The sequence below is a fragment of the Leguminivora glycinivorella genome, chromosome 2 (assembly GCF_023078275.1).
Source record: "Leguminivora glycinivorella isolate SPB_JAAS2020 chromosome 2, LegGlyc_1.1, whole genome shotgun sequence".
NCBI classification, from domain to species: Eukaryota; Metazoa; Arthropoda; class Insecta; order Lepidoptera; family Tortricidae; genus Leguminivora; species Leguminivora glycinivorella.
Genome location: NC_062972.1, coordinates 7931968 through 7946646, shown reverse-complemented (window position 1 = coordinate 7946646; position 14679 = coordinate 7931968). Strand labels below are relative to the sequence as shown.

At 35.5% G+C, this 14679-nt stretch overlaps 1 protein-coding gene across 4 annotated transcripts in view; it reads left to right on the top strand.

The window, feature by feature from the left end:
- Positions 1 to 14679, top strand: part of LOC125236104 (homeotic protein antennapedia) — a 253715-nt gene that overhangs the window by 62632 nt on the left and 176404 nt on the right. Inside the window, exon 1 of one of the 4 annotated variants that reach the window (XM_048142803.1) lies at positions 13786 to 14200. The exons of the other annotated variants lie outside the window; for them this stretch is intronic. The gene's annotated coding sequence lies outside the window, so the exon portion shown is untranslated. Of the gene's footprint in view, positions 1 to 13785; positions 14201 to 14679 lie in introns of those variants that run through there. 4 annotated transcript variants of the gene reach the window in all.

Sequence of the window (14679 nt, the reverse complement as noted above, 5' to 3'; positions counted from 1 at the left end):
TTGACTACGGAACCCTAAAAAAAACCAAATGCATTCCGTTTAAAAGCTGGACATTTTTGGTGCCTAAAACAGGAGACAATACTGACCTAACTGTACAGGCATTTATCTAAAAATATCTGGCAGATTCCGCCATGATTTATATGTATACGTATAGGTATATACTTATATATGTACATAGAACCAGACTGTGAATGTTTCCATTTGATCACAAAAAACCTGTTAATAAGTTTAATCATAAACAAAGTTTTTTGCGTCATTCTGGGAAAAGTTTTATTAGGTAGGTACTAGGTACTAGACTAGACTAGACCTCAGATCTGATACGATATCTAATTATATTTAGTTGATATTAATGAACTACAGAATCAGACTGTAATTTTTTAACTATTTTTCTTTATCAATTTGGTGTGTCCGAAGTTGCTGCTAGATGATTTCTACACCTTCATTATTATTGTTTTATATTAATCTTCATTTATTTTTGTTCCATTATTCTTGTATTATTGGTTTTCAATTCTGAAATTAAAAATAGTTCCATTATAATTTATGGAATTGACATTAACAAATTTAATTGGTCCTATATAATAAAAGTTTATCAAAGTATTGAAATAACAAATTTAATTCCATGTAATTATTTCATGTTACAAAATTATATAGTCCTTTGCATGGCTCATTTGTAAACAATGTGCATACCAACCATCAATATCGGACATTCGGACATAACATTGCCATTTATATGTTGATTTTGGCTATTAATTAGACCATTCTCTACTTTTATAGGTAATCTATCAAATGGTTTTTATTCTTAGCCGACTTCAAAAAAAGAATTCGACTGATTTTTTTTTGTCATTTATCAACGTCTTGTGACATTACTTAAACCAGACAGATCGATATAACTTTTTTTGATATATTTTTAGTCGTTATTACTTAAACCAGGGAACAAAAAAATTGTGTTTAAGTAATGTGCTGTGACCCTTAAACATATGTACTACTATCAGAAAAGTAGGTTAGGTTAGGTTAGAACTGTGATCCCTTCAAAAAAGAATAAAATTAATTCATGAAATGTTTTATACTGTTTGCTAGTTATATTATACTAGTCGTATATCAATAGATAGTTATACTTCAATAATTCATTGCAGGTCACAAATCTTATAACATAATTATGTTTTATTTATTTTTTAACACTGGCAATACCATATACGTACTTGAGATTGACATTCCATTATTTTCAATCTGTTTTGAAGGAAATGGTATCACACTGTTCCAAGAATAGAGAAATAAATACTTACCTAGTTCTAAAACATACAAAAACTATATCCAAATTAAATCGCAAAGCGGTAAAAGCGTCACGAGCAATTGTGTTTTTTTAAATACTAGTCTCATTTCATGACTGCCGTTAATGTATTGTTTTAATTTGTTTCAAACTGAAATATGAAACCGCAAATTAGTTCCGTAGAAACACATCTTTTTATTTTTAATTGCATTAACTCCACTCATTTGTGGTAAATAGCGCGTGAGTGAACACAATAATCTTGGTTTTTTTTCTTCATTAATTTGATTAAAAATGATTTAACTTTATAGCCTTGTTACCTATCTATACCCATCTGTAGAATGGTGTGACTTGAAAATAATAAATATTCAGTAATTTCATTTATTTGTCAACGATCTCGTACGAAGACTCAACTATTAATTATTTTGCAGTATCATAAACAATAGAAAAATAAGTACATACAGGAGACTGAGGTGAATTTGGATGGAGGAGAGTTGTGACATCGTCGACGATGTCACAACTTACCTCGGTCTCCCCTGCAAATTTGCATTTTGTTACTTCATACTTAAGTAAGTTTTTATAAAGCCCTCTCAAACGCATTAGGGTGAATCAACTTTTTCTTGCCTGTTGTGGCCATGGTTACGGTACCCTGACTCACGCTGGTTTTATGTAAAATTATGCTACTTAAACTATGCAAACACGCATTTTTCTGGTGTTAACAAGCCCTGTCCTTAATTTGCCACCTACAAACATGGACTACATGCATGCTTGCTTAATTTCAGTAGCATGATTTTGCGTGAAACCAGCGTGACTCAGGGGACCGTAACCATGGCAATAACAGGCAAGAAAAAGTTGATTCACCCATTACCTATGTATCTAAGGAGCACTCATCTAAGGTCTTTATTTGACAACATTGCAAAGTCATTTTAGAAAATTGTATACCATTAAAATAATCCCTACGTAAGTTCCAGGCTGTCCCAGACTAGCCAATTCAACTGCACCCAAGTTGTCCCCTGTCCCTAGACCAACGTATGAATGCAGTATTGAGATCGGACAGGCTGACAGATGCATTCGTTACTTACCTTGTAAGTCAGGTGATACCTTGAAGTTTGATATCTTGATGTTTGTGGCTTGTTCAACATGTTACTGTACAACATGTTGATTGTTGACACGTTAATTAGTATATTCGATAGCTTTAAAATAAAAGAAGTGAAAAAAAAGTTTAACTAGAACTAAGTTTCGGCAATAGTTGGGTACAACTATCGTGTGGTTATACCTGTAAAACATAAATATTATTTAAATATTCAAAGAAAGTCATGTGAAATGATGCATCCTATGATTTATATATAAAATTATAGTTTATAGAAATTCACATATAGAAAATATAGATTCTCATGCGTTAAGTGTCACAATTACTAAAATAATATTTTTTACAAACCCCCAATAGCCTCTTTATTTACCTTTATTAACCGACCTATCTCCACAACAAACAAACAATTACGTTCATTTAACATGAAGACGGTAAAGTAATAAAATCATCAAACCGTATCGACATTTAAAATTACAATCGTGACTTTTATTCGTAGGCCGCGGCTTAAGGCGATGTAGTACCCTTCCAAATGCTTTTTCTCCCAAGCGAGATATGCCTGAAAACCAGTGTAGTATCATTTAATGATGTCGCATAGTTGAAGTGCCTGTATAGGTCACTTTACCCTGGTTAACCCGTGAACTGCGCGCGGTGAATATGAACGCGGAGCCGAGGCGAGGCGCGAGCGTAAATCATGGACTGTCTCTCACTACGATTGTTCGATTATACTTCAATAATAAAACGCAAATAATATAAACCTAATTGCGCCGCTCTGACTACTGGAGATGCGTTTTTTTCTTAATTTCGTGTGAGAAATAGGGCCTTAAGATCACGGCGATGATATGATATTACTGCTCATCTCTTTATTCTCTTTATAACAGACAATTATAATTTAAATAACTAGGTTGATTGCCTTTTATATAATTATTTATCTGTGATACATATTCATAAAAATGAATAAAAAAATATCAGTAAAAATATATGTAAGTGAGTAAGTAAACTAAGTTATTCGTCACTGGACTTCAGGTGAAAATGCGTCAGATTAACAAAACTAAAAAACCAGAACGGCCCCAAATTACTCATACAGTAACGGTCAAGACTTGGTGAGAAAATCTCGTCGGGCATTTCACTAATTATGACCCCACGGTATAAGCATAATTAATCTCATTTGTTCCGAGCCGCCATTTACATCGAAATTAGGTGAAGCCAGTTATCAGATTGACTGACACATTAAAACCGGAAAATGTTTTTTTATGTGTCCATTACAGATTCAACGAAGTGCAAAAGCTGACGCGAAAACAATCGATTATTAATAAAGTGCCGGCAAAACATTCGTTCGGCCGAAAACACCGATAATTGTCCTCATAGTGCATTGGTGGCACGTAGCACGTATGCGCCTCATCAGGAGTCTGGAGTCAGCGGCGCGCGTAGGGTTGACGATAGAACTGAAACAGTTAAAACATAAAGCTATGGAAAAATATAAACATAAGTGTAGCAAAGAAATAGTTGCATGACTTTTAAATAGTTATCATAGTCACTGCCAAATTATTTAATGGAGCTAATAAAAAATAATAAAGGAACTAATCAAAGGTAATAAATAAATATAATACCTTATCGAAATCAATAATACGTCTATTTGTCTGACTGATTCTATACTACGTGTATGTCGGGCAAATTGGACCATAGCGTAACATTACCTATTTTCTTGTTCGAATTCTTATAACCTAAACACAAAATCAAAATTTTGAAAAAACCCCGGGGACATAGTCCATTTTCATGATTATGTAAAAACACTCCCGACTTTCGAGCTTTCAAAAAAAAAAGAAATCTTCATCCGTTCATCAGTTTGGGAGCTACGATGCCACGGACAGACACATACACGACAGACAGACACGACAAACTTATAACACACCGTCGTTTTTGCGTCGGGGGTTAAAAAGCACATGCATGAGGTCTTGAGTAGCATCAATATTTCACATTATATTCTGGTCGTCATTGACTTCTTTTTGCTTTTCAGTTCCATTTAAAGTAATTGAATCTGGCTAAAACAATAACAAAACAAAAACAAATATCCAGACTTAATTTAATTTCCGCTTATAAAGCGCATTAAATCTCAGAGCAGTAAAATCGCCAGCCCTGCGTCCAAAAAAGCGATATTTAATTGTTGTTCGGTTCGCAAGCCCGATGTCTTCATCAATATCTGATAATTTATGTACAGCACGATCGCTACAAGACGAAATTGCGGCCGCCGGCCCTCCTTTGTAATTACTGGAGAATTATAAAGCCAGCACCGCAGGGTTGGGGATCGATCGGAACTGTCTCAATAGTACCTACTATACTGTACTAGGTAACTATACTGTGATTGGTTTCAGATCACCTGCGTGTGGTAACTATAAGAATGTAGGTATGTAAAATTTAAAGAGTTGACGAACTTTTACAGATTTTAGAGTAGGTATCTTGCTCTTATTTCCTGTAAATATCGCCAAATTAAGGGAATCGAAAGTAATTGTTACGTTGCACCCTGACAGTCTAGAATTTTCTAGTTCTGTATACTTAAAATAAAAGGAGCTATAGGAGTGCCAAAATCGTTAATTTGAATTGTTCGTTTAATTCGTTTGTAGTGTTTTTTATAATAACATATTACGTTACTCAATCCATCACACAGTTTTGGGTTCAAATCATCGTCTTCCTACTTTTATCGCGGCTTAATTATTTTAGAAATATGAATAAATGTAAAACTTACCCAGCCGGCGTATCATGCTTCCAATTTTATCACTTATCCACGTGGATAAGACAACTGTCACTCTCACACTGACATACTTGACAAAGCGTGACGGATGCTTTATCCACGTGGACAAATGATAAAATTGGAATCATAATACGCCGGCTGTTCAAATGAAAGGAAAAGTGAAAACTTTGTGCATTATTTATTCATATTCATATTCATATTCATATTCATCTTTATTAGTATTAAGCATACGTTGTCAACAATATTACAGCTATATACATATGTCATCATTATTACTCTTAAAATACTGGATTAGAGAATAAAAACAATTAATTACATGAATATCAAACAATGATCAAAAATTTCATTTTTTTTTTAATTAATATTATTCAGTCATAAATTCAGTCACGGAATAATAGGCCTTCTGGACTAAAAAACCTTTTAATTTCGAAACAAACCCGAAGTAGCTTGGGGCATTTTTTATTAGTGTTGGAATTTTGTTATATAATTTCGGTCCCAATACATGTAGGCAGTTACCAGTTTTTTTTAACCTGTGTTTAGGAATTTCCAGGTCGTGCTCCCTTTGTTCCTGAAAGCGTTTACTGGTCCAGTTTCTTTTAGGGAACTGATCTAGACTCTGCCTTACGAGCTTGGCTACCTCCAATATGAACAGAGAAGGTAATGTGAGTATTCGGAGGTTCACAAATAGCTGTCGGGCTGGCGTGTCAGGGGCGACTCGCGCCATTTTCCTTATGATTTTTTTCTGTATAAGGAATGGCCTGTCCCTGTCAGCGGCCATCCCCCATAAGTCCACTCCGTATGTTAGTGCCGAATTACAGTAGGCATGATAGGCTATCATCAGATTTTCGTTTGACAGGATTGGCATGAGGCGTGATATTATGTAGTATGCCGTATTGAGTTTCGTGCATGTCCTGTCTATCTGCTCTTGCCATTGCAATCCGGAATCCAGAGTTAGACCCAGGAATTTGGCATGTCTTACAAAGGGAACAGATGCATTTTGTACAAGTACTGAGTTCGTGTTGTCAATCGCGTCCCGACTTTGCCTCAAGTTAAATTCTGTTACAGAAGTTTTCTGAAGATTTAAAATCATTCCGTTGGCGGCGAACCACTCAGAAAGGCGTAGAATGATATGCTGGACATTTATTATTAATTGTTCAGCACTATCTGCATTCACTATGGCACAAATGTCATCCGCATACATTACAAAATCCACAATCGATGATTCAAAGGGAAGGTCATTCATTAAAATGAGGAATATGTTATTTCCTACATTCGATCCCTGAGGTACTGCCCTGTCGCCTAAAGGGTCAAGACAAGATTTTTGGTCATTTACTTCCGTGGCCTGCTCCCTGTCACCCAAGAACGACATAATAACTTCAAGGGCAACGCCGCGAATGCCATAATGGTCGAGCTTGCTTGCGATGAGATTGTGATCGACCAAATCGAAAGCGCGAGACAAATCAAAGAAAACAGCAGCTACGCGCTTCCTATTTTCCAAATTGTCCAGAACTGTTCGGATCAACAGCCTAGCGGCGCCCGTTGTGGATTTTCCAATTTGGTAGGCATACTGCTGCTTACAGAGCGAGTTGTTCATCGTTAGGAATTGTATTAGTCGATAGCACAATCCCATCTCAAACATCTTAGAAAAAGCTGGAACAATGGATATAGGCCTGTAACTAGTTTGCTCTTTTTTTGAACCCTTTCCCTTATATACAGGTGTTACCTTGATCTTTTTCAGAGAAACGGGATAGCAACCATTACAAGCTGATTCATTAAATAAATGGCACAATGCATGCAGTAGGTTAACCGGAAGGCATCGTAGTACGTATGTTGGCAAACCATAGAAGTCTTTCGTACCTTTGGGTTTAATTTTTTTAATTATTGCCGTGAGTTCCCCCACTGTGAATGGCGCAAAGAACATAGTATTGACAACGCGTGGGACGTTCATTCGCACATAGTACATTGCCTTTTGAATATCAGGCCTTTGCGGTGTGTCGCGTACAACAGATAGATAGTAGGCGTTGAGCGAGTCAGCAAGCTGAACGTTTGAACCGTCCGGTCCACACACCGCGTGCCTCAGCGCGGCCAGCGAGTCGCCCCCCCGCGCGTCTTTGTTAGTCTGGGATTTAATCATGCGCCACAAGGATCGTGAGGTGTTAGGTGCCGTAGCTATGGACTGATTCAAATATGCTTTTTTTGTTTTTTTAAGTAAACCATCGTGTTTGCATTTATTAGCTAAATAAAGTTTATTTAGTTCCCCGTTGTCCGGATAGAACTTGCGTAGCATTGATAATAGTAGTACGAAGTCCTTGCTTTGCATTGTTTTGCTATTACACCATGACTTATCTTTGCTTACAATTGCGACTTTTCTAAAGGGAAAATAACTGTTAAAATTATCTATGAGTCTCATTATTAAATTGTCAAAACTATCAGAGTTAATAAGCCAATCGCATTGTTCCATCGAAGTTAAAAAATTCAAAAGCTTAGTTTGAGTGACCAGGCGTTTCAAACAGTAGACAGTGCAGTGGTCATTATTCGGAATACTTATTTCCAAACATACGGCGAGATGGTCACTAATCGCACGATCAATGGAGTAGGTTTTTAATTGATCCCTCTCGAAATCACTATACCCGTGATCTAAGCAAGTTTTAGATGCACCCTGTATTCTTGTGGGAAAATTTACATGTGACTTAAGATTAAATAATTCCAAAAGGCCTATTATTTCACGTTTTTGCTTCGTATTTTGGAGTAGGTCAATATTTACGTCGCCCATTATTAAAATATGGGCATTTTCATTTATTATTGAACTAAGAAGTAATTCCAACTGGTACAGAAATACAGTGAATTCACCTTCAGTATTTGAGCGATAAATACATAATATTATCAAATTTATATCTATTATTTGAATTGCCGCGATCTCAATATGCATTTCGATCGAAAAATTACATAAGTCTTCTCTTTGTAACACACTTAAATTGCTATGCACGTATATACACACACCGCCGTGCTTACGTACCTTACGGGAAAAATGAGAAATAAGATTGTAGTTGGCAATATTTAACACATTCATTTCATTATTTTCTAACCAATGTTCTGTCATTAGAAATACATCACATTTGAATCAATGTAAGAAAAAACATTCTTTGTTCTTGTTCCATTGCATATTTTGTTGAATTATGTTGATGTTTACGTGTAATCATGAAGAAAAATATTCCATAAAGTAGCAATTAAAATACGACACCAACTTAAAACCCAGTTCCTTGTCAATACTTACTCGTACCTATAACTCAAGCCAGCATGGCTTCGCCAGTCTACCGCTCACGCTCTCCATGCTTCAAACCATTACCTACACTGTTTTCATTCACCGAACTTGGCCCTGTGTTTACCGTAGTTGATGGATGTCTATCATTAGCCGGCATGGCTGTTTACCGAAGATAAAACCGGGTACTCGAGATTTTCGGGGGCTATTTTTAACGAGCTCTTTTATTAGTTTTAAAAGAGGCCGTTTAGATTAGTTCGGCTACGGGTGAAATATTGAGGATTGGTGTAGAAATATTGGTACTGCTACTGAAAATCATTTTAGGTTGACAGATAGTGCACGTTTTGTACATTTAGCTACAGGGTGCTGTTAACAAATTTGTGAAACGTGTTGGAAAAAAATCTAGTCGGAGTATAAAATATCTTCTGTTCCGTATTAATACAAATCTTACAACAAATTAAATTATTCTCATTTGAAAATATTTTAATTTGTATTTTTAAGTAGTAACACTACTATTATACTATAAACATACGGTTTACGGTTAACGGAGTACGCTGGTTCGATTCCAGCTCGGAACACTTGGAGGCCTTGGTCACTTTTTCTTTGTATATGACATTTATTTAACGTATTAATACAGTCAGACATTTTTAATAATTTATTGCCTTTTTGGTTGTAATGCGGACATGTTTTCTTTATCTCATTTATACTAATAGATTAGTATGGCTGTCGTAGAATTTTGGCCCTTCTTTTCATGCTAAATCTGTTCTAAAAATTAACTTCAAAGTAAAAAGAAACAAACACCTTTTGTACCTCAACTATTTCAAAGATCACTATGCTAAATCTTTCCACCATTTCGAAATAGTCGCTATAACTCCCATAGCGCTTATGAAACCCTGATTCTAAATATAACAATACCTACGTATCTATATCCCGATCCACAAATACGACAAACCGGCTTTATAATATCTTCATCAAGAGGTGTGTTCAATCGGTTATGCTGCAATATTCATAACCCTCATATACAATGTATTGCATACGGGTCGAAGGAATATCGATCAAATTGCTATGGAGTTGAGGATATAAATCTTATGGTTTAGGAACAGAACGCGCAGTGACGCAAGCGCAGGTCTTTGAACTAGAAATATTTAAAAAAGTGGCGTGTGAATAAAAATAATTCTATCGTCTCTTGTAAATATGCGTATTATGATAAAAATATTACAAATTTATATTTTACTCACAAACAGCATCATGTAGCCTGGTGTTGTTGTTTTCACAAAGAAAACAAACAAATGAAACCATTATTTTTCCTGAAAAATAACACAAGTTAAAATATTATCGTTTGAAGATAATTTTATGACAATTATCAATTATCATTCATTGGAAATTTTGAAAATATCGTCATGAGAAAATAGTTAACTTATTAAACTTCTTATTACTTACTTCTAACATTTTTCCAATACATTTAATTTATATTTATATTGTAGGTATTTAAAATATGGGGCACAGTATGCTCCTTAAGACGATACGGTAGGGGTCAATTCTCCATACAAACGCTCACGACTATTTCCTCCCTGGTTTTTGAAGATATAGCAATGATTTTATCAACACAGATTGTTATTATTTTTATCTGTGTCGGACCGTTTTGATTTTTTTGATATTCTGCTTTTTAAAGATTCTAGAGCCAATCAAAAAGTTCCAAAAACGGCCTTTTTAATTGTGGCGCAAAAAAAGGTGTGATACTCAAGACTGGTAACAATTAACCAAAAAAGCTAAACGGTCCGACATAGATTATTTCATTGTTATTCAGATTCTCAAATTTCGTTCCGATTGATTAAGTTTTGAAGGAGGAAAGAGTCGAGAGCGGAACCTCAATTTTAAAGTTTTTTTTGAAATATCTTTTGACTGAGTTGTTCTTAATGGACAATTTTTTTTCGATAAATCTAGTTAATAACACTTGTATATTTAACTAAAATTCCCAAGTTGAAGACCTTTCCATTTTAGCATTTTCGCTACCGTATCCTCTTAAAGGTTCGTTGGATTCGAACCTCGTACGCTGATTACGAGTATGTGTGTGACCGAAGCACGTTTTGCGGTTTTTTCTAAAGCCTTCCCACTCACTTCAACTGTGGCATTGAGTTAATATGTATTAGTCATAGTACTTATATGTAAATCAAGACAAGAGCAGGAAAATTTGGTTCTAAATTTTTTGCTAACATTTAATCTAAGCAGCTACTTCCAGAATAGATGTTTTTAAATAAAATGCAGCATTCAGGGCGGAATAAATAGAAATTTCAAGCCAGTAAAATATCCGGTTAAATTTAGTATAGGATAGGGAAACTATCTACCCTCCCAACTTTATTGAGCTCAAACAAAAAAACCGGCCAAGAGCGTGTCGGGCCACGCTCAGTGTAGGGTTCCGTAGTTTTCCATATTTTTCTCAAAAACTACTGAACCTATCAAGTTCAAAACAATTTTCCTAGAAAGTCTTTATAAAGTTCTACATTTGTGATTTTTTTCATATTTTTTAAACATATGGTTCAAAAGTTAGAGGGGGGGGACGCACTTTTTTTTACTTTAGGAGCGATTATTTCCGAAAATATTAATATTATCAAAAAATGATCTTAGTAAACCCTTATTCATTTTTAAATACCTATCCAACAATATATCACACGTTGGGGTTAGAATGAAAAAAATATTAGCCCCCACTTTACATGTAGGGGGGGTACCCTAATAAAACATTTTTTTCCATTTTTTATTTTTGCACTTTGTTGGCGTGATTGATATACATATTGGTACCAAATTTCAGTTTTCTAGTGCTTACGGTTACTGAGATTATCCGCGGACGGACGGACGGACGGACGGACAGACAGACATGGCGAAACTATAAGGGTTCCTAGTTGACTACGGAACCCTAAAAAGACAGAAAAATAAATACCAGCACACGGGCAATAACTAGGTAGTGTGATTCGATCTTGATGTTTGTAGGTTTTTTATATGTTTTTATATGTATATGTTTCAAGCTTTTTTTATGGGATAGGAGGCAAACGAGCAGACAGGTCGCCTGATGGTAAGCGATCACCTACCTAATTTTAAATGTTTTAACAATATTTTGAAACAACATAAATATTTTTTTATGCATTTATTATCGTCAAAATACTCCTTTTCAGAACCGTTAAGTAACTGAAGCTTTTCTTGTAGATTTATTCCACGTGGCTCAACTTTAACTGCATACCATTTATCGATCTTCGAACTTAATCCAATATTCAGATGGACTATATTGGCTTGAGTTATATGAGGAACAGCCATCGTTGGAATTTATAATGTGCAATCTTTAGATCCTGAGATATTCAATAAAAATTACTTTGTAAATGGACTTGATTTTGCACTTTGTCATTCAGCACATTTTAAGTAAATATAAAATGGTCTAAAAGATATATTTTCTGATGAGACTTTTTTTAATAAATGGAATTATAGAATTCAGTAATGGACTTCTATAGTATAGGGTTTTTATAAGAATAGTACATTACATCAGAGGCCGGGAAAATGAGGATTTCCGGCCAAGTGGGTATATACGGCCGAGCGAGCGTGCAAGCGAGGCCGGATAGGGATACGAGGCCGGGAATCCGTTTTCACGCCGAGGCATGTATAGTGCTTTTCTCAAACATACAATGAAATAAAAAAAAATGCTCTAAAGGACAATATTTTATAAAAAAAAGTTACTTTGCAGGCCTAGGCCTAAAAAATAATATAAAATAAATAATAAAATAAATAAATAAATAAATATTATAGGACATTGTTACACAGATTGAATATGAAATCCCTTTACAGTCCTCTCGAGTTGTTGCGCCCAAAAAGCGATACTTCCCAGCCCATTTTAAGGAACGTAAAGACAATATTTCATTGCATGTTTGAGAAAAAGTATTATGTCGCTTAAGCTATTTTATGTTGAAACAAAAATATCGATGCAGCGCAAGATAACTCCGTGTTTATGTCGCTTAAATTAAATTGCCTGTGTTGATTATTGTGAAATCGCTTTTTGTGTGTGCTCAAATTTATTACAGTGCTAACGCCATTTACTCTGTTTTTGACTTTAAACGGTGTGATTTACAAAAATTCGGTCAGAGTTGGATAATAAAGAGTAGGAAAGACGCCCACGGTGTGGTAATAAAATTATATTCCCATAAAAATCAATATAAACACCGTAACAATCTATAAAAAGCGCCACGATTTAGCTTAACGTCTTCATTAGGGCAGCACGACCTCCTGCGCAGGGCTCGGTGCAATTTCCCGGCCTTCGGCTCAGCCCGCAATTTGCGTTGTTCGGGTCCCGATTTGTCGGGGCCGCAATTCTGAAAAGCGTCCGACAATTTCTTGTACGGCAATTTTCGAACGGCCGATTGGCGTAGAACTTTGTAATTGAGGCTTTGGGGCAGGTCGCAATTTTAAAATTACCGCGATTGAGTGCTCACCTCTTATTGCATACTTGCAGCGAAACACTAAGAGCTTTTAAATTTACGACTGATTCCAGTAATTTTCGTGAGAGATTCATTAAATTGTTGTTTAAAATGATAAGTTGGTGCAGTTTATTATTTCCATGCTATTGCCTTTATTTATTTTCAATTATGCCGTTTTGTTATTAAGTACAATGATGTTGATAGGACCTATTTATTTAAGTATCGTATCGTCTAGCTTTACCTATAATCAGTAGGGACTTATCCTTTTTTTATGTGCCCTGTTATTTGCACTAATATTACTGCAAATTGAATACAGAAAAACAGCGGATATGTCCCATTTGGCATTTAAATATTACAAAGGGACCTAATAATTTAAAAAAAGCTTAATCTAAACAACAGTGGTGCGCCTGCGGCTCATTCTTGCCGGTAATTATCTGTTCTTTTCAGCCAGACCACTTCTAAACCGCTACAATTTTCTATTACCGTCACCTTTTTTATGAAAGGAATATAATTGTACAACCTGAGCCGGTGCGTACAGCAAGATGATTTATAACTCGGGCTAGTTAATTGTATTTTTCTCTCAAAAAACGTAGGGCATTATCTCGGGGCGCTCGACAGGTAACAAATCTTGCTTTTTAAATATTATTACTCATCGTATTCGATTTGGGAGCGAGCGCGCTACGAATGCTTTATCACCACCTACTCGGCGTCCCGCGGCTCACGATCTTTGGTCCCCCTAAACTTTATTCAAATGCGACACACATTCATCTAGCCGTCTCTCTCGCGCACGCGGTCATTAGTCACTGCCCGCCTATCGCCGTCTCGCACCCCACTAAAATAGACTGTGTGCCCAAGCGCAAAGTGATCGTGTCAAAACTTTTGTATAGAGCCGGGTAATGGCTTACGAACTTTTTCCCCTACCTCGTGACTTTTTTGTACAGTCGAGTTAGTGTGCTAGGGTTGTAAGGTTGTGTTAGTTAAAAAATTGGGCCGCTTTTGATATGGGGTCCATTGTGGCGTAGGTTTTTATGCGATGGCGGGCAGATGCCGTCTCCGCGCTAGGTGAGTTCGGAACACGATTCTTGTATATGGACAACAGTGTCAGTTGTAAACAAGGATTTGTATAGGCCATACGTATCGGACAACTTTTCGCGGCACATGATTTATTGCTCCTATTACTTAATTATAATTTAATAAGAGAACTCTGGGATCATAATCCTTTATCAATTGTTTAATAATTTATAGTGTTCCAACTAGAAACCAAAAAGATTTTACGACTAATTAACAAGTGCTCTAGTGTATTGGAGATTGTTTATAGTTGGTGAAACAGTGTCAACATTAATCAATTAGTGAGTGGATGAAGATATTTAAGAGGATTTCATTATTCGTGAGTATTCATTTAATAACTGTAATTAATTAAATTATAAATTACAATAATAATACAATAGGCAGTTTGGAAAGCCAGATATATCGTCTTTATTGTCGCAATTAAGAAAGTCGGGGTATCCTTTACTTCAACCATATTATTAAATTAAAACAGGACTTTACTTCAATTAGTTCAAATGCTATACTTAAATCAAATTTGCCGCCTTTTCATCGATGTTAATTGCTAAACAACTACTTGCGAAATTTGTTTATAGCCAGCCTTAATTATTTTTTCTATTCATAATCATCTAGGTACTACCTATCTGTAATTGGGCAATATGTAACCACTACCACATCTACGTTGACATGCATTTAACAATTACCTACAAATATAGAACATAAAGCAAAAGTTATACTTAAATGATTATTATTTAATAATATGAACGCAATAAATAAATATAGCTCAGCGCCGCGGCTCGATGATCCTCTGAAGGGCGAGTA